Here is a 23,269-nt window from a genome sequence, read left to right on the forward strand (position 1 = left end):
GATTCAAAGCAAGCTTTTGTCCTTTGAACATAAGAACATAAGAAATAGGAACAGGAGTAGGCCATTTGGCCCTTTGAGCCTGCTCCGCCATTAAATAAGATCATGGCTGATCTGATCATGGACTCAGCTCCATTTCCCTGCCCGCTCCCCATAACCCTTGACTCCCTTATCGTTCCCGCATTTGTTCTCGTGTATGGCTTGTACCTTGGCCAACACTTGCAGATCCCAAAGGCCACCCTGAATCAATATCCAAGTGGGCCTCTTGAGATAGTGCCAAAGCAGAATCTCCTTCAGCACTACTTCAAAATGACCATTTGCCTCTGAAAATCACAAGTGCTACTAACATTGTGGGTGGAATTACGCGAAGGTGAGGTCAACTATGACAGTGACACGGCTCATCTAACTCTGCTTGTTCAGCCCTACAATCCACCGATAGCTCCGATAGCTACAATTCTAATATCTTGTGCATCCACAATTTTCTTCGGCCTCCTCCATTGGTGACCATGCCTTTGGCTGTCCAGGCCCTAATCTCTGGAATTCACTCCCTAAACCGCTACACCCTCCTCTCCCCCTTTAACATGCTCCTCAAAACCTACCTCTTTATCTATTTACGTGGCTTGGTGTCAAATTTTGTATGATAACTCTCTTGTGAAGTGCCTTATTAATAATAATAACTTTTATTTATATAGCGCCTTTAACATAGTAAAACGTCCCAAGGTGCTTCACAACACTGTTACAAGACAGACAGATAAATTTGACACCGAGCCACAGAAGAAAAAATTAAGGCAGATGATCAAAAGCTTGTTTAAAGAGGTAGGTTTTAAAGAGCGTCATAAAGGAGGAAAGAGAGGTAGAGAGGCGGAGAGGTTTAGGAAGGGAGTTTCAGAGCTTAGACACGTCCACCGATGGTTGAGCAGTTATAATGAGGAATGTTCAAGAGGGCAGAATTTGAGGAGCGCAGACATCTTGTGGGGTTGTGTGGCTGAAAAAGATTACAGAGATAGGGAGGGGCAGGTCCATGATTTGTAAACAAAGATGAGAATTTTGAAATTGAGGCATTGTTTAGCCAGGATCCAGTGTAGGTCAGAAAGCACAGCGGTGATGGGTGATCTTGGCTTGGTGCGGGTTAGTACACGGGCTGCTGAGTTTTGGATGACTTCAAGTTTACGTAGTGCGGAATGTGGAAGGCCGGCCAGGAGTGAGATGTTATGCTACGTTAAAGGTGCTATATAAATGCAAGTTGCTGTTGTTGCTGTTCTGTGCAGAAGATGAAAATCTGGCGAGTTCACACTGAAGTGCCAATTGGCATGATGGAGCTTTCTGATCTCCAAAAGCACTGGTAAATGTGTGACCCATCTTCTCATCATGTGAGGCCCTTGGCAGACTAGTTGTATCTCTGAACGCCATGCACGGCTTGCCTGGCTGAAATATGTTGACTGACTCAATTGGTTTATGTTTTACTTGGAGGCATGGACAATTCAAATATGCACTTTGAAATATATCTGTATTTTGATTTTTCAAGCTCAACATACTTGCTGGAAAGCTCCTCCATCGTGGACACACAACTGTAGCCACACTGTCTATGTTGCTAATTTTCATGTTAAAATTCCTTGCCAGGGAAAAACTGATTGAAAAAATGTTCTTAGGATGTGGTTGACACTGGCAAGGCATTATTTATTGGCCATCTCTTGTTGCTCTGAGGTGATTGAGAGTCAACTATTTCATGTGAAAGAAAGAAGAAAGAAAGACTTATATTGATATAGCACCTTTTACAACGTCAGAATGTCCCAAAGTACGTTACAGCCGATTAATTCCTTATGAACAGTAGTCACTGTTTTCATGTAGGTCAGAAGCGCTAATGTTCGTTAATAATTGCACAGTGTTCAGTTCCAGACGCAACTCAGAAAATGAAGCAATCCATTCCCGCATGCAGCAAGACCTGGACAACATTCAGGGTTGGGCTGATAATTGGTAAGTAACATTCGCACCACACATGTGCCAGGCAATGACCATCTGCAAAAAGTGAGAGTCTAAACACCGCCCCTTAATATTCACCGGCAATACCATTGCTGAATCCCCCACCATCAACATCTTGGGGGTCACCATTGACTAGAAACTTAATTGGACCAGCCACATAAATACTGTGGCAATAAGAGTGGGTCAGAGGCTGGGTATTCTGTGGCAAGTGTCTCACCTCCTGACTCCCCAAAGCCTTTTCTCCATCTACAATGCACAAGTCAGGAGTGTGATGGAATACTCTCCACTTGCCTGGATGAATGCAGCTCCAACAATGCTCAAGAAGCTCGACTCCATCTGGGACAAAGCAGCCCGCTTGATTGGCAGCCCATCCACCACCTTAACCATTCATCATCATCATAGGCAGTCCCTCGAAATGGGGATGACTTGCTTCCACGCCAAAAAGAGGTGAGTTCGCAGGTGTTTCAATGAAGGACCTAATATTCCAGATCCCGAACTACATCTTGAAGGGTGGAAGATGCCTGTGCGTGGATTTTTTTAACGTGTGGTTCCCTCCATCATTCACTCTCTGCAGTAACGACCTACCGTGGCTGCAGTGTGGACCTTCTACAAGATGCACTACAGCAACTCACTAAGGCTTCTTCAGCAGCGACTCCCAAACTCATGACCTTCACCTCCTTGAAGGACAAGGGCAGCAGGCGTATGGGAACACTACCGCCTCCAAATTCCACTCCAAGTTACACAAGTGATATTAATTGATGGATAAATATTAGCTATGACACAGTGGATAACACCCCTGCTTTTCTTCAAAATAGTGCCATGGGATCTTTTACATCCATCTGAGAGAGCAGACGGGACCTCGCTTTAACATCTCATCCGAAGACGGCATCTCTGACAATGCCATATTCCCTCAGCACTGCATTGGAGTGTCAGCCTGGATTATTGTGTTCATGTCTTTGGAGTGTGACCTTCTGACTCAGAGGTGAAAGTGCTACCACTGAGCCACAGCTGACACTGGAGTCACATGCAGACCACTGCAGGTAGAGGTGGCAGGCTCTTCCACAGTAGTGCCTCTTCCTCCTCTCCTACCTTCTCCAATTGCTTGCTCATTCCTTCTTCCAACCTGTCCCTCACTCCATCTTCATTCCATAGTCTTGGCTTCCACTTCCCCCTATGCTCACTGAATTCATATTGTCTACAAACTCCACCATCTTCTCCCGGAACCCATTTCCCTCCCAGCTTTTGACATCCTTTACCCATTGCATTCGAACATCACAAGACTCTCTCTATCCTCTAGCATCATCCCTAACTTTTCCGAAATAAAATCACCCTCCTTAAAAATCCTCCAAAATGACTGTTCCATCTCTAACACTTCCTTCATCTTCACAGTCTTAGAGTGCATTATTTCATGACTACCATTCATAAGGTTCCCTGTTTGAGACCTAGTATTTGGTTCTGGCCTCACCCACACTGCTTGTCAAAGTCACTAATGGCATCCTCGGTGACTGTGATCTGGGTTTTTTACCTTTGCTCATCCCTCTTGAACTTCCGTCTGTTATTGGCACTGATGATCGATCATTCTATCCTCCTCCAATACCTCTCCTTGGCTATCCACCTTCATAGCCCTATTCTATATTCACTCTATTCATACCTGTCCTAAGGTCCACACTACAAATCCTCCAATGGGTTTTCCTTTCATCCCTGCAGAGTGACCCTTGGTATACCCTAGGACACCATCGTTTTCAATGATTTTTTGTTGCCATCAATGGAAAGATACTTTGGGTTTTGGAGTTAGGGCCAGAGGGGGCTTAGACAGTGGGAGGGGAAGGTTGAGGGAGAGACAGGTGAAGGATGGCGGCAGATGGCCAGAGGAAGTTTTGTTCAGGGAGAGCTCCCTAGAGAGCTGTTATCCCGTCCGCCATCTTTTAATCCCACCAAGCAAGTTATTGAGGGCTTGGCATGTCGTAGCTGATAAAAGCCTAAAGGATGGTTTCAATTTTTCCTATATTAAGCTGGAGGAAATTTTGACTTATGTAAGACAAAGTCAGACAGACAGTTGGAGACTCAAGCCAGAGTTTTGGAATCAAGAGAGGAGGTAATAGTGTGAGCCATATCCTGTGCTTTTCCCTAAAACCCATGCTGCAAGGGCCCACTGCCCACCTCCATCTCCCAGTCTTGACTTACCGTCCAGGTCGACCTCCCTACTACCAAGTGCCCTCCACCTGGACTTTCGCTCCCCACTGGCCAACTCAGATGTTCCAACCAACCCCCGGCGATTTATGTAGCAACATAAAAGCAGGGAAGTCTAGCTACAGCTATATAAGGTATTGGTGAGGCCCCATGTGGAATACTGCGTGTAGTTTTGGTTTCCATATTTACGAAAGGATATACTTGCTTTGCAGGCAGTTCAGAGAAGGTTCACTAGGTTGATTCCGGGGATGAAGGGTTTGACTTATGAAGAAAGGTTGTGTAGGTTGGTCCTCTACTCATTGGAATTCAGAAGAATGAGAGGTGATGTTATCGAAACGTATAAGATTATGAGGAGGCTTGACAAATCCTGACCCAACATTAGACTCAGGTGGAATTCGAACCCACAACCTTTGTATGCCTTACGTGCCATTGTCTAGCTATCCATTGCGCCACAGAGCTGCAAACTGGGGCGCCAATACAAAAGTAAAATAGTGTTGATGCTGGAAATCTGAACTAAAAACAGAAAAATACGAAAACACTCAGCAGACCAGGCAGAATCTGTGGAGGGAGAAACATTTAACGTTTCAGGTCGTGGATGCAGAGAGGATGTTTCCACTGATGGGGGAGATTAGAACGAGAGACGAGAACGAGAACCATTTAAAACAGAGATGAGGAGAAATTTCTTCTCTCAGAGGATTGTAAATCTGTGGAATTCGCTGCCTCAGAGAGCTGTGGAAGCTGGGTCATTGAATATATTTAAGACAGAAATAAGTAGGCAGTTTCTTAAACGATAAGGGGATAAGGGGTTATGGGGAGCGGGCAGGGAAGTGGAGCTGAGTCCATGATCAGATCAGCCATGATCTTATTGAATGATGGAGCAGGCTCGAGGAGCCATATGACCTACTCCTGCTCCTATTTCTGATGTTCTTATCATCATAGCAAAACAACCCAAGGCGCTTCACAGGAGTGTTATCAAACAAAATCGGACATTGAGCAAAATAAGCAGATATTAGGGCAGGTGACCAAGAGTTTGATCAGGGGTAGGGTTTAAGGAGCATCTTAAAAAGAGGAGAGAGAGAGAGTTAAAGAGTCAGAGATGGCAAGAGGAAAGAATTGGAGGAGCACAGAGGGTTGTAGGACTGGAAGATGTTTCAGAGATAGGGAAGGATTTGAGAACAAGGATGAGAGTTTTAAAATCGAGGTGTTGCCGGACGGGAATCCAATGTAGGTCAGCGATCACCAGGGTGATGGGTACATAGAAAAGTAGAAACATAGAAAATAGGTGAAGGAGTAGGCCATTTGGCCCTTCGGGCCTGCACCACCATTCAATAAGATCATGGCTGATCAATCACCTCAGTACCCCTTTCCTGCTTTCTCTCCATACCCCTTGATCCCTTTAGCCGTAAGGGCCACATCTAACTCCCTCTTGAATATATCCAATGAACTGGCATCAAAACTATCTGTGGTAGGGAATTCCACAGGTTAACAACTCTCTGAGTGAAGAAGTTTCTCCTCATCTTAGTCCTAAAAGGCTTACCCCATATCCTTAGACTGTGTCCCCTGGTTCTGATCTTCCCCAACATTGGGAATATTCTCCTTGCATCTAACCTGTCCAGTCCCGTCAGAATTTTATATGTTTCTATGAGATCCCCTCTCATCCTTTTAAATTCCAGTGAATAAAGGCCCAGTTGATCCAGTCTCTCCTCATATGTCAGTCCAGCCATCCCGGGAATCAGTCTGGTGAAGCTTCGCTGCACTCCCTCAATAGCAAGAATGTCCTTCTTCAGATTAGGAGACCAAAACTAAACACAATATTCCAGATGACACCTCAGCAAGGCCCTGTACAACTGCAGTAAGACCTCCCTGCTCCTATACACAAAACCCCTAGCTATGAAGGCCAACATACCATTTGCCTTCTTCACCGCCTGCTGTACCTGCATGCCAACTTTCAATGACTGATGGACCATGACACCCAGGTCTCGTTGCACCTCCCCTTTTCCTAATCTGCCGCCATTCAGATAAAATTCTGCCTTTGTGTTTTTGCCCCCAAAGTGGATAACCTCACATTCATCCACATGATACTGCATCTGCCATACATTTGCCCACTCACCTAACCTGTCCAAGTCACCCTGCAGCCTCTTAGCGTCCTCCTAACAGCTCACACCGACACCCAGTTTAGTGTCATCTGCAAACTTGGAGATAGTACATTCAATTCCTTCATCTAAATCATTAATGCATATTGTAAAGAGCTGGGGTCCCAGCACTGAGCTCTGCGGCACCTCACTAGTCACTGCCTGCCATTCTGAAAAGGACCCATTTATCCCGACTCTCTGCTTCCTGTCTGCCAACCAGTTCTCTATCCACGTCAGTACATTACCCCCAATACCATGTGCTTTAATTCTGCACACCAATCTCTTGTGTGGGACCTTGTCAAAAGCCTTTTGAAAGTCCAAATACACCACATCCACTGGTTCTCCCTTGTCCACTCTACTCGTTACATCCTCAAAAAATTCCAGAAGATTTGTCAAGCATGATTTCCCTTTCATAAATCCATGCTGACTTGGACTGATTGTGTCACTGCTTTCCAAATGCGCTGCAATTTCATCTTTAATAATTCATTCCAACATTTTCCCCACTATTGATGTCAGGCTAACCAGTTGATAATTACCCATTTTCTCTCTCCCTCCTTTTTTAAAAAGTGGTGTTACATTAGCTACCCTCCAGTCCATAGGAACTGATCCAAAGTCGACAGACTGTTGGAAAATGTTCACCAATGCATCCACTATTTGTAGGGCCACTTCCTCAAATACTCTGGGATGCAGACTATCAGGCCCCGGGATTTATCGGCCTTCAATCCCATCAATTTTCCTATCCCAATTTCCCGCCTAATAAGGATATCCTTCAGTTCCTTCTTCTCACTAGACCCTCGGTCCCCTACTACTTCAGGAAGGTTATTTGTGTCTTCCTTCGTGAAGACAGAACCAAACATTTAACATCAGTTTCTCCAAGGTGGTGATTTCACCTCAGTTGGTACGGAACCTGATCTTGAGCTTAGTTGCAACCTATATCGGTCCTGTTACCTGTTCTGTTACCAAGACCACCTTCTACCACCTCCCCTCTCCAATCCTACTTTTCTCTCCATCACTGCAATCGAGGCTATAATCCATAACTATTTTACATCAAAATTGGATACCTCTCTAGCTCTCCTAGTGTCCCCAAAGCTGTGGCTCAGTGGGCAGCATTCTGGCCTCTGAATCAGAAGATTGTGGGTTCAAGTCCCCCTCCAGGGACTTGTGCACAAAAAAATCTGGGCTGACACCCCAGTGCAGTACCGAGGGAGTGCTGCACTGTTAGAGGTGCCTTCTTTTCGATGAGACGTTAAACCAAGGCCCCGTCTGCCCTCTCAGGTGGACATAATAGATCCCATGAGATTATTTCAAAGAAGAGCAGGGGAGTTATCCCTGGTGTCCTGGCCAATATTGATCCCTCAATCAACATCACAACAAAACACATTATCTGGTCATTATCACATTGCTGTCTGTGGGAGCTTGCTGTGCGCAAATTGACTGCCGTGTTTCTTACATTACAACAGTGACTACACTCCAAAAGTACTTAATTGGCTGTAAAGCATTTTGAGATGCCCGGTGTCGTGAAAGGCGCTATAGAAATCCAAGTCTTTCTTTTTTGCTAACTAGTCTCTCTGCTTTCACTTTCCATGATCATCAACTCAATCAGAATGCCTCTGCTTATATCCTTACTTCTGCACTTCCATTACCTCAGTCCTCACAATGCCGCACTGGCTCACCGTGCTTCTAGGAATCACAGAATCATAAAATAATACAGCACCGAAGGAGGCCATTCAGCCTATCATGCCTGGTCCGGCTCTTTGGTAGAGTTATCCAATTAGCCCCAACTCCCTGGCTCTTTCTCCATAGCCCTGCAAATATTCCTCTTCAAGTATGTACCCAGTTCACTTTTGAAAGTTATTATTGAATCTGCTTCCACCAAACTTTCAGGCAGGTCATTCCAGTTCACAACTCGCAGTGTAAAACAATGTTTCCTCATGTCCCCTCTGGTCCTTTTGTCAATCAATCTGTCTCCTCTTGTTATCGACCCTTCTATCACTGGAAACAGTTTTGTTCTTTATTTACTCTCATGATTACCGTTCATGATTTTGAACATCTCTTAACCATCTTTGCTCTGAGGAGAACAACCCCAGCTTCTCCAGTCTCTCCACATAACTGAAGTCCCTCATCTCTGGTACCATTCTAGTAAATCTCTTCTGCACCCTCTCTAAGGCCTTGACATCCTTCCTAATGTTGGATCCGTTCCTCCCACCCAAACAATAAAAATTTGACTATTGCATATAAAAACTCAGAACTGCGTCACGGCTTGTAAAAAGAGCTGGGCAGGAAAGGGTTAATTCTTACATTGCAGCCAAACCATCAGACATCATGAAGAACTATGATACAGGATATCTGCCATTGACCTAAATCACCAGACAATGGCAGCAGAAGAGAGACATTCACACCTTCAATGGTTTCCTGTCTGAAAAGATACAGGAACATTTATATATTTATTTACTTAAGGGGTAACAATATTTAAAAAACGTACCCTGGACTGTGGCTCCAGAAAGGCTGGTATCAGGGTAGGCCTAGACAATGGACCAGACCCTGAGCCATTTGGATATGAATGCTTCCAGAAACCAACAATTAATTCACCTTGGGAAAGTTACTTTATAAAGGACCTCACCCTACCGACAGGCGGGGGCCAAGATAATCATGGACAATGACTCTGGATGAGGAACAATTAGCCATCAAGAGTGCACATTTGATGAGGCCATCGTGTTAAATGTGTTCCAAAATTACAGGTTGGTTTTTGGTATAAGGAAGACCCATTTTCAAAGGCAAAGACGCAGCAGTACAGAAACAGTACAGGAACAGCAACAGAAGCCAGCCAGTCTTCGGGACACAAGCTGCAACCAAGGAAAGGGCCGACAGTCAACTTCAGAAGACAGCCGAGGAATTGGTGATTGTATGTTTGTTCCAGCAAAATCATAGAAGGGTTTTGTGTGCGGGTCTGGGTAACTTTATATGTAACAGTCAACTCGCGGACGGGTTTAACTGTGTGAAGTTGTGCCGACGCAAATGACTTTTTCATAGAGGCTTGTATTCTGGGTTTGATAGTCCCACATAGACAGTAGTGATTTATACCGGGGAGGTAGTTGTGTGTATGTTCAATAAAACAATCAAATCTTGGTTGAGCCAAAAACCCTGTTATGTGTGTAATTTTTTTCTTAGAAATCCTGATGTCAAAGAACTGTGTAACCTTTTTAGTAACCCTTGCACTAAAGTGTGATATTTTACACTTCTCGGCGTTACATTTCATCTGCCATATGACGCCCATTTCACCAGTCTTGTAGTTGCCACGCGGTGACGATCATGTCCGTTGTACACCTTAGTGGACAGAATCTGCATTGTGACTCTGGGAGGAGCTCCACAGCCACAGGGCGAAGACGATTGAGGAAGATTCTTGCGATTACTTTCCCAGTGGCTGACAGAGAGCAGGGCATAATGATTGAAAGAGCAGTTGGGAATGACGGACTGAATTGCACCAGAACAAGGAATGGGCCAGTATCAGAGAAGCAAACGTGCAACTAGGACTGAGCTAGGGTGAGGAGAGGCTGTGGAGCTGTTTGAAATGAAGAGAAAGATCTTCACAATGATTTATGTAACAGGGCAGATTGATGAGGTTAATGCAGTTGATGTGTATATGTAATTTCAAAAAGCGTTTGAAAAAGTACCACAAATTAGACTTGTTAGCAAAATTAAAGCCCCTGGTATTAAAGGGTCAGTGGGAGTGTGGATACAATTGTCTAAGGGAACATAAGCAGAGAATAATGATGGGCGGTTGTTTTTCAGACTGTATAGAGTGGTGTTTGCCAGGGGTCATTAGAACCACTGCTCTTTTTGATATATATTAATGGTCTGGACTAGGACATCATTTCATAGTTTGCAGCTGAAACGAAACTTGGAAATATGATAAACGGTGAAGCGGATAGTAACAGACTTCAGCAGGATATAGACAGACTCGTAGTCAACCATGAGGGACTATGGAGCGTCCTCCTCCATTTCGGCTGCCCCCAAAAGTTTGTCACCATCCTCCACCTGCACCATGATGACATGCAAGCCATGATCCTGACCAACGGATCCACCACAGACCCAATCCATGACTGGACTGGGGTCAAGCAGGGCTGCATCATCGCACCAACACTCTTCTCGATCTTCCTTGCTGCAATGCTCCATCTCACTCTCAACAAGCTCTCCGCTGGAGTGGAATTAAACTATAGAACTAATGGGAACCTGTTCAACCTTCGCCGCAGCCACGCTAGATCCAAGGTTGTCCCATTCTCTTTTATTAAACAACGCTTGCATCTGCGCACACTCAGAGGCCGAACTCCAAGCCATTGTCAACACCTTCACCAAGGCATATGAGAGCATGGGCCTTACACTTAACATCTGTAAGACAAAGATCCTCCACCAACCTGAGCCCACCACACAGCACTGCCCCCCCGGTTATCAAAATCCATGGCGCGGCCTTAGACAATGTGCACCATTTTTCATACCTTGGGAGTCTACTATCAGCAAGGACAGATAGAAGTGACGAAATCCAACACTGCTTTCAGTGTGCCAGCACGGCCTTCGGTCGCCTGCGGAAGAGAGTGTTTGAAGACCAGGACCTCAAATCTGGCACCAAGCTTATGATCTACAGGGCAGTGGTGATGCCCACCCTCCTATATGGTTCAGAGACATGGACCATATACAGTAGACATCGCAAAGCGCTGGAGAATTACCACCAGCGCTGCCTCTGCAAGATCCTGCAAATCCACTGGGAGGATAGACGCACCAACATCAGCGTTCTCACTCAGGCCGACATTCGCAGCATCGAAGCACTGACCACACTCGACCAGCTCCGTTGGGTGGGCCACATTGTCCGCATGCCCGACACGAGACTCCCAAAGCAAGTGCTCTACTCGGAGCTCCTACACGACAAGCGAGCCCCAGGTGGGCAGAGGAAATGTTTCAAGGACATCCTCAAAGCCTTCTTGGTAAAGTGCAACTTCCCCACCGACATCTGGGAATCCCTGGCCAAGACCGCCCAAAGTGGAGGACGATCATCCGGGAGGGCACTGAACACCTCGAGTCTTGTCGCCAAGAGCATGCAGAAAGCAAGCGCAGGCAGCGGAAGGAGCGTGCGGCAAACCAGACTCCCCACCCACCGTTTCCTCCAACCACTGTCTGTCCCACCTGCGACAGAGACTGTAATTCCCATATTATACAGCCACCTGAGAACTCATTTTTAAAGTGGAAGCAAGTCTTCCTCAATTTCGAGGGATTGCCTATGATGATGCTCTCTGGGATCTCTGCGCTCCTCCAATTCTGGTCTTGCGCATCCTCAAATTCCTACGCTTCATCACTGGTGACTGTGCCTTCAGCTGCCTGGGCCTCAAGCTCTGGAATTCCCTCCCTAAACCTCTCCGCCTCTCTATCTCTCTCTCCTCCATTATGTTGTTCCTTAAAGCCTACTTCTTTGACCAAGCTTTTGGTCACCTGCCCGAATATCCCCTTATGTGGCTCGGTGTCACATTCTGTCTGAGAATGCTCCTGTGAAGTGCCTTCGAACATTTTACTATGTTAGAGGCGCTATATACATGCAAGTATAAACAACAAATGCTGGAAATACTCAGCAGGTCGGGCAGCATCTGTGGAGAGAGAAACAGCGTTTGCATCTCTCCACAGATGCTGCCTGACCAGCTGAGTATTTCCAGGATTTTCTGTTTTTATTTCAGATTTCCAGCATTCCCAGTATTTTACTTTTATATAAATGCAAGTTGATGTTGTTGTACTCAGGAACTCCTTCTCAATATCCATCTGCCTTCCCTCTTTCCTTGTTTTCAAAAGACTATTAAAGACTTGACTCTGCAACTGGTCATTCAGGCCTGCCTCCTTAACTCCATTGGACACATTTTTTTCCAATGTGTGTAGAGCCTGACAATATGAACTGATTTTGACATAGCAGATTAAACCTGCTCCCCAGTGTCAGCTGTGGCTCATTGGGTAGCACACTCGCCTCTGAATCAGAAGATTGTGGGTTCAAGTCCCGCTATAGGGATTTAAGCGCCTAAATCTAAGCTGACACTCCGAGGCAATGCTGCACTGTCGGAGGTGCTGTCTTTTGGATAAGACATTAAACCGAGGCTCCGTCTGTTCTCTCAGGTGGATGTAAAAGATCCCAAGGCAATATTTAGAAGAACAGGTGAGTTATCTCCGGTGTCTTAGCCTATATTTATCCTGCAATCAACAAAACAAAAACTGATTGGCCAGGAAATTCCGGCGTCCCCGGGTCCATTCAAAGTTTCTACGGACCCAGGAAGACAGCGGAAAAGCCAGTTTTCAGCGCAAAATGCGCATGCGCTGAAAACTGACTTTTCTGATCTGTCAAGCTGGAGCTTCACAGATGATCCGCATCTCGGGAGCGAGGACATTTGCTTGGGCAAGATTGTGATATTTACCCATATCCTGCCCAGCAAATGTCCTCAAAATTCTTGCGCCTGAAAAAGCAGGCATATAGCCTACTTTTTCAGGTGTATGCATTTAGAAACATACACAAATATAATAAAATTCAATGAAATAAACAAATTTTATTGTTTAAAAACTCTGCTCACTAAGGTAAGTTTATTTTTAACACGAATTACAAAACTTTTTTAAAAATCGGAAAAATGTTTTTTTCTAAGGCATTTATTAATTTTCATTTCAATTCATTTTAATTATGTGAGGTCTGTTTTTTTATTTTTTATTAGTGTGTTTGTTTTCTTTCCCATTAATAGCAATGAGAACTCGTAGGTACGGAGTTCTCATTGCTATTCATGGGAAAGCTGTGGAATACATCACCTGATTGGTTGAGCAGTCACACGTGACTGCACCTTCTGCGTGGGAACCTGGAGGACAGGAGTGCGGGAAGAGAAGGCCTCCCCACCGGAATCGTAGGCTCCTCCAAGACCACCAGGAAATTTTGTAGAAATGTTTCAGGTCGGAGGCAATTGCCTGCGGGAAGCCTCCGACCGCAATTTCAGTCCCAATTATCTGGTCATTATCACATTGCTGTTTGTGGGAGCTTGCTGTGCGCAAATTGGCTGCCACATTTCTTACATTACAACAGTGACTACACTCCAAAATACTTCATTGGCTGTAAAGCGCTTTGAGACGTCCGGTGGTCGTGAAAGGCGCTATATAAATGCAAGTCTTTCTTTCTTTCTTGGTGTCCATTTTAGGATCAAATCCTTGAAGTGCTCGGGGATATCTTTCTGATGTGAGGAGCACAGTTTAAATGCAAGTTGTCGTTTTTGTTCTTTTAACGATAAGATCTCTTTTCATTCATTTCTGCAGTGCACAAGTGCAATACAGAAGCAGACTCCTGCAGTATAAAGAATGTGCACAAATAGAACAGGAATGGGCGTATAGGGCCTGACAAGGCGAACTGATTTTGACATGGCAGATTAAACCTGTCCCTCACTACATCATCAAACCCTACTTCGTTATTCCATATGCGCTTTCAATACTTCAGAAATTAAATTATGCAGAAGCACACCACCTACTGTCACAGTTTCAGCTATTCAATTCAACTGTACATTAAGTTTTCTATCATTTGGAAACTTCTTCTATAAAGCTAAATGTTTTCAGCAGCCCACAGGAAATATGAAACTGACTCAGATACAAAGCAAATAACTTCATTATATTGCAATGTGTTAAAAGAAATCAACATCATGTGTACTGCTCTTTTGGGATATATATCCACAATATAACAATGTATGCATATGCAAACATAGTGAGACTTACATGTCACTGGGAGCAAATTAATCAACTTCATCTCAGCGCCTTGCAATTTTGAATTTACAGTTCATTTTTCTCTAGTTACATAGTTATTCCACATAAATGGGCCCTAAATTGTTCATTATTATTTTCATTTTGAATCACTTGAATATGTATATCCAAGACCAAAGGGACAGGAGCAGGCCGTTCGCCCCTCCAGCCTGTCAATTGGATCAACCTTATTTTCCCACCTTTGATCCATATCCCTCGATACCCTCACTGTACAAAAATCTATCGACCTCAGTCTTGAAAAAGTTTCAAGTGAACCTGCATCCGCAACCTTTGGTGAGTAAGTTCCAGATTTTTACTACCCTTTGTGTGAAGAAGTGCTTTTGGAATTTCACTCCTGAATGGCCTAGCTCGAAACATAGAAACATAGAAAATAGGTGCAGGAGTAGGCCATACGGCCCTTCTAGCATGCACCACCATTCAATATGATCATGGTTGATCATGCAACTTCAGTACACCACTCCTACCTTCTCTCCATATCCCCTGATCCATTTAGCCATAAGGGCCACATCTAACTCCCTTTTCAATATATCCAACGAACTGGACTCAACAACTTTCTGTGGTGGAGAATTCCACAGGTTCACCACTCTCTGGGTGAAAAAGTTTCTCCTCATCTCGGTCCTAGATGGCTTTCCCCTTATTCTTGAGACTTGAACCATGGTTTTGGACTTCCCCAACATCGGGAACATTCTTCCTGCATTTAACCTGTCTAATCCTGTCAGAATTTTATATGTTTCTATCAGATCCCCTCTCATTCTTCTAAATTCCAGTGAACATAAGAGTTCTAAGCTTGTGCCTCCTTTGTTCTGGATTCCCCCACTGGAGGAAACAGTTTCACTCTATATATCCTGTCAAATCCTTTTATCAGTTTAACTACTGGGATTATATCACCCCCTCAATCTTCTTTACTCAAGGAAATACAAACCAAGTTTATGCAAGCTGTCTGAACAATTTGAACATTTAAGCCCAATCATAATTTTGGACAATCTGAGCGGCATCCCCTCCAAGGCCAATATATCCTTCCTGAGTCTGCCATGCCCAGAACAGAACACAGTACTACAGATGGGGTCTGACCAAGGCTCTGTATAACTGAAGCATAACTTCCATCCATTTGTATCCTTGCCCTCTCGAGATAAAGGCCAACTTTCCACTAGCCTTTTTGAATGCTTTTTATACCTGTCCACTAGCCTTTAGTGATCTTGGCACATCAAGATTCAGGGGATCAGACTTGTGCCAGTTCTTATCTTCATTGCTGTATGAGGTTAGCTTATGCGAAACCACGAAGTTTACAGCACAGAAGGAGGTCATTTGTCCCTTGCATTACAAAAGTGACTATACTTCCAAAAGTACTTCATTGGCTGTAAAGCACTTTGGGATGTCCTGAGGTTGTGAATAGAAATGCAAGTCTTCCTTTCTGTTAGGTATTGTCCAGGTACATTAAATGTATAAGTACAATGGTGCGCCACAGAGGGCGCTGTGGTGGGAGACCTGAAAGTACCTGCAAGACAGAGTATAAAAGGCTGCCCACCACACCTGGGAGGCACTCTGGAGTTGCACAATAAAGGACTAAGGTCACAGCAGTTACTACAACACGAGACCGTGTGGAGTCAGTGATTTGAGTGCTACAGACATTACCCTTTCTTTGTAGACCAATGCAAAACGAATCCCAATTGGTCTGCGTTCTCCCTATAGCTTTGTACCTTCCTCTCTTTCAAAGGTTTCTCCACTTTTCCCTTACAAGATGTAATGGTCTCTGCCTCAGTCATTGCCTGTGGCAAAGAATTCCATCCTCTAACAACTTTCTGCATAAAAACTTTACTCCCAACTTCTGTCAGTGGCAATGTTAAACTGATGACTCCTTGTCATTGCTCCTTAACTACAGAAAATAGTCTTTCCCCATTTACCCTTTCAAAATGCTTCATAATTTTAAAACGTTCCATTTTAAGGGAATGGTCCTAGTTTCTACAGCGTTCTGATTTTGTCTGATTGCACTCCTTGGGAGCTCCTTGGGATTTTTACTATGCGCTGTAAAAACACAAGTTGTTGTTGTGTTTGAATGATTGATTTCATCAAGAGAAGGAAAGTGCAGGGGGTAAAATGATGGAATTTGCAGCAAGAATAATGATGAGGCTATCAGCGCTCACCATTATTACGTGGAAAATGGACAGCAACATCTGCTGACCGCACATGTTCAGTTAAATACGGAAATCAGGAAGTTGCTATCCGAGATTCCCTGTTCCTCTCCAAAAGCTTTGCAATAACAGCATTCCACTATCTGACTCACTGATCAAATACACTGAATGGCGTGAAGTTGCTGTACTTACCTCAGAGTTAGGAATTGGGACTTGTCTATTCCAGTCTAAGTACCCTTTTAATGGTGTGATAAGTCTTAGTTACTGTCAAACAACCTCTCTGGCACTGAAAAATAATTTTTACACGTATGGAGTCTCATTCCTCCAGCTTTTAATTATTGTTGGAGATTTAAAAAAAAAACAACAAAATGTAAATAGAAGGTTTTTTTACTTTGTTTTTTATCTCTGTTTTAATCCAATCTTTCTTTCCCTCTCATTGTTCCAATTGTCAAATATACATGATTTGACAATTAATTCACTATTCTAACTTACACTTCCTGGTTCAGACTCTGCGCTGCGCATTAACGATTCTTCAATCTGATTGGTTAAGGAGATACACAGTTGCTTTCCCTCTTCACACAGGTCCAAAGCCCCCTGTAGAGGGCACTGTGTTTTTTGCCGCTCTATTTTACAGCAAGTAAAATCATCGAAAGTCTATGGACAAATCTGGAACCATTCATTCACCATTGAGAGCAAACTCTGGCCCAAAATATTTTCCAACATGAATATCACCATGTTATTGCTCGTGCCATTAATGAGAAACTGATTAAAGCTGACTGCTTTACATAGATTTTTTTTTAAATATTAGAAGCAGCTCTCTTGTGGCACCATTTACTTTGCCGACTGCAGTGTTGATGTCTATATTAGGGAAATGAAGCCTTGTGTAGCATGTTAGGCTGACAATTAGCACAGCTGTAGCTGCCAATCATTTTTAGTTCTCCAACAGCTGATTATCTACATGCTTTTAGGGACATCTCTGCAATAGACATTATCTTGCCTGTATCAACCACTGTTTAAAAACAAGGCATGTTTATGCATCAAAGGTCCTTTCCCTTTATGAGAGAGAGCGAGAGAGTGAGTGAATATTCAAGCGTGAGCTGGACCTCTTTCTGGCTGAAGTGGACATCACTTCCGATAAAAGATAGGTACTTCAGCGAATTCAGGGCCAGAGTAATCTCCTGGACTAGTTTTGATTGCCTAGATGGTTCGGAGAGGAACTTCCCAGATTTTTTTTTCCACATTACAACAGTGACTACACTCCAAAAGTATTCCATTGGCTGTAAAGCGCTTTGAGCCGTCCAGTGGTCATGAAAGGCACTATATAAATGCAAGTCTTTCTTTTCTTCCTTAAATTGGCCTGGGTTTTTAATCTGGATTTTCACCTCTCCCAGGAGATCACATGGCTTTGGGTGGAGTGGAGAGTGTATATTTTGGGATACACAAGGTATCGTAATTGTGTGGGACAGGATGGATAGACCAGAGGGTCTTTAGCTGTCTGTCATTGTTTGTATGTTTGTAAATGAATAGTGCAGCTCTAAATCTACAGCCAATTGCTTAGTGGTTGGAGCACCAAGAATATGAACATTCATTCAAAAAAAATTAACTTACATAAAAACATGTTTTTATAGAATATGGATGGCACAAATGAACAGCACTTGATCTATGATTAAGTGAGGTGCAAATTATCTATTCTATTTTAATGTACTTCATTTTTCATCCCTTCCACTCTGTCTCAATGCGCCGTACACCATCTCAAGCTGCAAGGCAAAGCAGATGACCTAGTCCCTAATGAGGCATCAATAGCTCGCAGTTATTTAGCAGCATCTGTGTAACAATGCTCTATGTGTGGGTAATGGACAGCAAGCAAGAGTTAGGGGGAAGCTTGTTTTTTTAGGCACGATGGCACTAATCAGCACCTTTTAAAAGCTTTTAAATATATTTTCTAATTTACTAAGAAACTGACTCCTCTACTCCAATGTAACTAATAAATGCTTCTGTATAGTTTTTTTCAAGTTATTTTCAGTTATTTTAAATCGGGTTACTCGCAGGTGATGGACTAGACTGATTGAAAATGCTTATTTTTTGTGATAAACCCATATTCAGCTGTGTTAGCAAAACTGCACCAGGTTACCCGCTCTTAACTATATCAAGGAATATTTTTGCTGCAATTTTTAAAAAAACAAACGCTGTCTGATTGCGCTGGTTCATGGCAGATTTTTAATTTGTCAACGTGGAAATGAGTTTGAGCAGAAACCCGAGGGGGAAAACCTCACTTCGCAAAACTAGCGCAATTTTGAGTGCAATTTGTACCCAGATTGCGCCCAAAGTGGAAACTCTCGGCCACAAACTCAACACGGAGTCTGAGAACTGGCGAAATCCAGATGTGCATTTAAATCCAGGTGCACATTTAAATCCAGATGTGCATTCAACCAGCGAGTGGTGTCCGCTTGAAGCCCAACAGCTGCAAAGCGGTGTTTTGTTCTCTTAAGCAAAATAGGAGAGTATTTTTTTCCCTTCATAATTATCAAATTTACTATAGTATGTAGATTATGAGATTCCACAGAACATAACTGTCCAGATTTACATTAAAATAATTTCTAAAATTCGAGGTATTGGTCTCCATGAAAGATTCTACATGGTTACATTTTTTTTAATTCATTCATGGAATGTGGGCATCGCTGGCAAGGCCAGCATTTATTGCCCATCCCTAATTGCTTTTGGGAAGGTGGTGGTGAGTCACCATTTCAGAGGGCAGTTGAGAGTCAACCACAATACTGTGGGTCTGGAGTCACATATAACCCAACGGGGTAAGGATGGCAGAGTTCCTTCCCGAAAGGACATGTGTGAACCATTAGTTTCATGGTCACCATTACTAAAACTAGCAGATTTATTTACTTAACTGAATTTAAATTTCTCAACTGCCATGGTAGGATTTGAACTCATGTCTCCAGTTCATTCATCTGGCCTCTGGATTATCAGTCCAGTGACATCCTCTTAAGTGCTGAGTGTCAGCATGTCTCAGTGGCAGCACGCTTACATGTGGGTTCAAATTCTACCACCACACAGAAGCACACAATTTAGGCCAACTTTCCAGGACAGAATGAAAATCTACGTGAACAACCTGGATTCGGAAACAAAATGCAATTTAGCAAAATCACTGACGATATTAAACTGGGGGTAAGGAAACAGTCCATTCAAAGCCAAGCAACTATGGAAGGACCTAGATAAGATCTGCAAGGAATTTGGATCTGCAAGTTGACGTTCAATACAGATCCAGATTAGACATTAGAAGGAAGATTGGAGAAACATTCCAGGTATAGTGAATGATCTAGCAGAGAGGCTGAAAGAGTGTTGGAGTGACAGTAGACTTAGCATATTTGCCAGTGCAGAGCAGTAATCAGCAACAACGTGCATTGTTGTAGCGCCTTTAACATAGAAAAACATCAAAGGGCCGAAATTGCCCACTGCACGCACCCCATTTCTGTTGTTTTTACCGCCGCGGTGGATGAGGTGGCCTCTTGAGTGAAATTCCGCTCTTTGGTTTTTTTTCCCGGCGGACCGGAAGTTGCTCATAATGGAGGCGGTAGTGCAGCGGTGAGCACACTTGAGGGGCGGGGGTGGGGGGGGGGGGGGTGCGGAATGGCCGCCGCTGTCAGTCATCAGCATTTAAAGGGGAGAGCCTGCGAGATTTTTAAAGTTTGGTCCACTGGGCCACCAAGGAGGGTTTCGGTTGGGGCCGCGGCCTGGCACCCAAGATGGGGTTCCAGGCTGCCTGTTGGCGGCCCGGCCGAACCCGGGGCATAATTGTTGGTCTGACACAGTAGTCGGCCAACAAAAAAAAACTTGGCGGCAGTGGCAGTACGCCTTCCCCTTTAATATGAGCCACACTGCCATTTTAGAAGGTCCACAGCCTCACTGGACCGCCTGAGAAAAGTAGGTTTTGGCACCGCCGGCAGGAAGAAGGTGGAAGTTTACCATAGCGGGAGGCGGGGGGGGCGGAATATCGGCGGTGCGTACTCTGATGATGCATTTAGGACGGATCGACAGCACGAGGCTCAGTAGGGGGGGGGGGGGCGGGGGCAGCGGAGTGGGTCACCACCGGGATACAGCAGGAGCGGAATTTTGATAATGGCGGCCATTACACGAAAAATCGGCGGTGATTGCACTCTGCAGTGTGGCCACTGATTTACGGTGTTAACAGGCCTTGAGGGAAGGGGCAATTTTGGCCCCCAATACTTTTCATAAAGACTTTTCATGAACAAAAGTGAATAGCCGCCAAAGAACTTGGGATGACCAAAAGCTTCATCACAGAGGTGGGTTTAAGGAGGGTCTACTAAAGAGTCTAGGGAGGTGGAGGTGGAGGGAGTTCCAAAGCATGTGGGGTTGATGGCTGAAAGCAGAGATGCCAATATGGGACAAATTGTTTGGATCAAAAGTCAGAGGAATGGAGCTACCTGGGGGAGTTGTAGGGCTGGCGGAGGTTACAGTGATAGGGAGATGCAAGGCAATGAATGGAATTAAACAGAAAAATGAACATTTAAAATTCGTGGTATAGAGAGACCGGGGATGTGATGTAAGTCAGCAAGGACAGGGCTGATGAGTCAACAGGACAGTGCAGGATAGGATGTTGACATCAGAGTTTTGGATGACCTTTAGTTTACAAAGGTTGAAGGTTTGAAGGTCAAGCAGAAGAGTATCGGAATAGGTGAGGCTCGAGGTGACCAATAAATGGGGGAGTGTTTCGGTAATAGATGGGCAGAGGCAGGGGCAGAGGCGGGTGATGTTATAATAGCGGAGCTTTAGAACTCTCCATGCGCAGAATGCCCAATACCTGGAATGGTACCTGTGATGGGAAACACATGTTTCTATGGTAAGACGAGCTGGGTGGACCATATGGTCTCTAGATTCTTACCTGATTTTTCTCTGGTGAGTTAACCAGGAGAAGTCAGTGTCCCCTCAGGATTGGACAGAATTCCAATTAAAAAAAATGATATCAAAAAGAGCAAAGTAAATCATCTTTATTGAGATTTGGAGGAGGAGGAGGAGGAGAATGACCCAGCATCTGCTGATTCTGCATCTCTCCTTGGAGGAAGTGAGGGAGCGGAGGGGTGGCGGGCGGCAGAGGAAGTCCTGGATTCCATTTGGCATCTCCCAATAGCTCACAACTGAAATCAGTATTTTGTGTTGAATTGTAAATGCGCACTTGTGCATTACCATGCCATGTGTTGTACTCCCAGGTGTCACGGCACAGTATTGCCCTCATTTGTAGAATACAAATGTTTTTCTATTAAAGTAATCATGATTATAGAAGGAACAATTTGCATATTATAGTCAAACCAGAAATCTCAAGAACAGCAATCATTCCTAGTACCATTAGCAAAGTTAGATATAGAATAGTTTAAACTATAATCATTTTAAGCATATATATCATGTATTATGCTAAATGTATAATTCACAGATTGGGTTAAATGAAGTTTTTCCTCCATAAGTCAAAAATGGAAAGATCTGTTGTTATGAAGTTTATCAGTTTCATTAGATTTATCAGATTTATTTATGCAACGAAGGTCTAATTAAAACACAGATTCCATTATTCTGAAACCATATATTCTGTACTTAAAAAAAACCTCAACTGTATCTCTGTATTACTGCAGGGACAATGGGCCCAAGTTTCCACATGATTTGCACCTGATTTTTAGGAGCAACTGGCGGAGAACGGACTATCTTAGAAATCGCAATTCTCCACATTTTGTTTTCTGCAGTTCCAGTCAGGTAGAACAGTTCTACTTTGGAACAGAATTTTTTCTTCAAAAGGGGGCGTGTCCGGCCACTGACGCCTGATTTCAAAGTTTCCACAGTGAAAACGTACTCCAAACTAACTTAGAATGGAGCAAGTGAAGATTTTTGTAGAAGTGAAAAATCCTGTTCTACACATTAAAAAATCAGGCGCAGGTTACAAATTAGGCGTCCAGAACGAGGTGGGGGGGGAGGGGAGGTGGGGGGGGAAGGGAAGTCATTAAATTCTACAATAAATCCTTATTTATACTTCTACAATTATTATACAAATAAATCCAACCTGAATAAACATTTATAAGCAAAGAAAAGATTAAATAAACCATCTTCCTACCTGTGTGAAAGTGCTTCAGTCAGCTCAGCGATGTTCCCGCGAATGGGAGGGAGGGAGGGAGGGGCAGGCAGGCAGTAACCAGGCAGCAAGCAGCCTTCCACTTGAGGTGGAAGCCTTAGTCAGCTCAGCGTCGTTCCCGCGAACGGGAGGGAGGGAGGGGCAGTAAGCAGGAAGCCTCAGTGCTGATGTGCTGATGGCAATGTGCTTTTATTAAAAAATGTTCAAAAATTAAACAGCTACAAAGAACTACAAAAATGGCCGAGTGCCAATGTTTCCTTCACACTGCACGTGCGCGAACGCTCCAACGCGCACGCGCTGCGTTGCCAGCAGGAAAAAACTAATTTAAATAGAACCCGCCCCCTCCCACTTACAAATTCGGCGCGAGTGTAGGCTCTGCCCCCCTGGGCACCGCGCCAAGCAGACAAGGAGCTGCAGAACGCTCCAGAATCGCGAGTTTTTTTTTAGGCGCCGTTTTAGGTGCGAAAAACGGGCGCCCAGCTCGGAGGGGCGCCCGTTTTTTATCGTGTGGAAACTTGGGCCCAATATATCAATAAAATAGTTCTGTCTCACTGCACTATGAATAAACTTGAGTTCTTTGCCAAGTGGTCTGTTTGCCATATAGTGCAGATATGCAAGGACTGATTACTTTTATGACTGCAAAGAGTTCTTTTATACATGCAGTTAATATATTTAAAAAGATGGAACTCGCATTTATCTAGCCTCAGGATGCCTGAAAGGGCTTTTGAAGTGTAGTCATTGTTGCAATGTAGGAAATTATCTTGGCTTGCTCACAAGTAGAACCGATATGAAAGTGTCTGGCAGACTATCCTACATAAGTGCCTTGGGACAGTTTACTGCGTTAAAGGCACTATATAAATAAAAGTTATATTATTATTATTACTCGAGTA

General features: G+C 44.0%; 1 protein-coding gene across 1 annotated transcript in view; it reads right to left on the reverse strand.

Annotated features, from left to right (window-relative positions):
• LOC139253715 (contactin-associated protein-like 5) overlaps positions 1-23,269 on the reverse strand; it is a 1,602,302-nt gene that overhangs the window by 977,606 nt on the left and 601,427 nt on the right. The window lies entirely within an intron of this gene.

This window comes from Pristiophorus japonicus, chromosome 3 (assembly GCF_044704955.1).
Source record: "Pristiophorus japonicus isolate sPriJap1 chromosome 3, sPriJap1.hap1, whole genome shotgun sequence".
Lineage (NCBI taxonomy): Eukaryota > Metazoa > Chordata > Chondrichthyes > Pristiophoridae > Pristiophorus > Pristiophorus japonicus.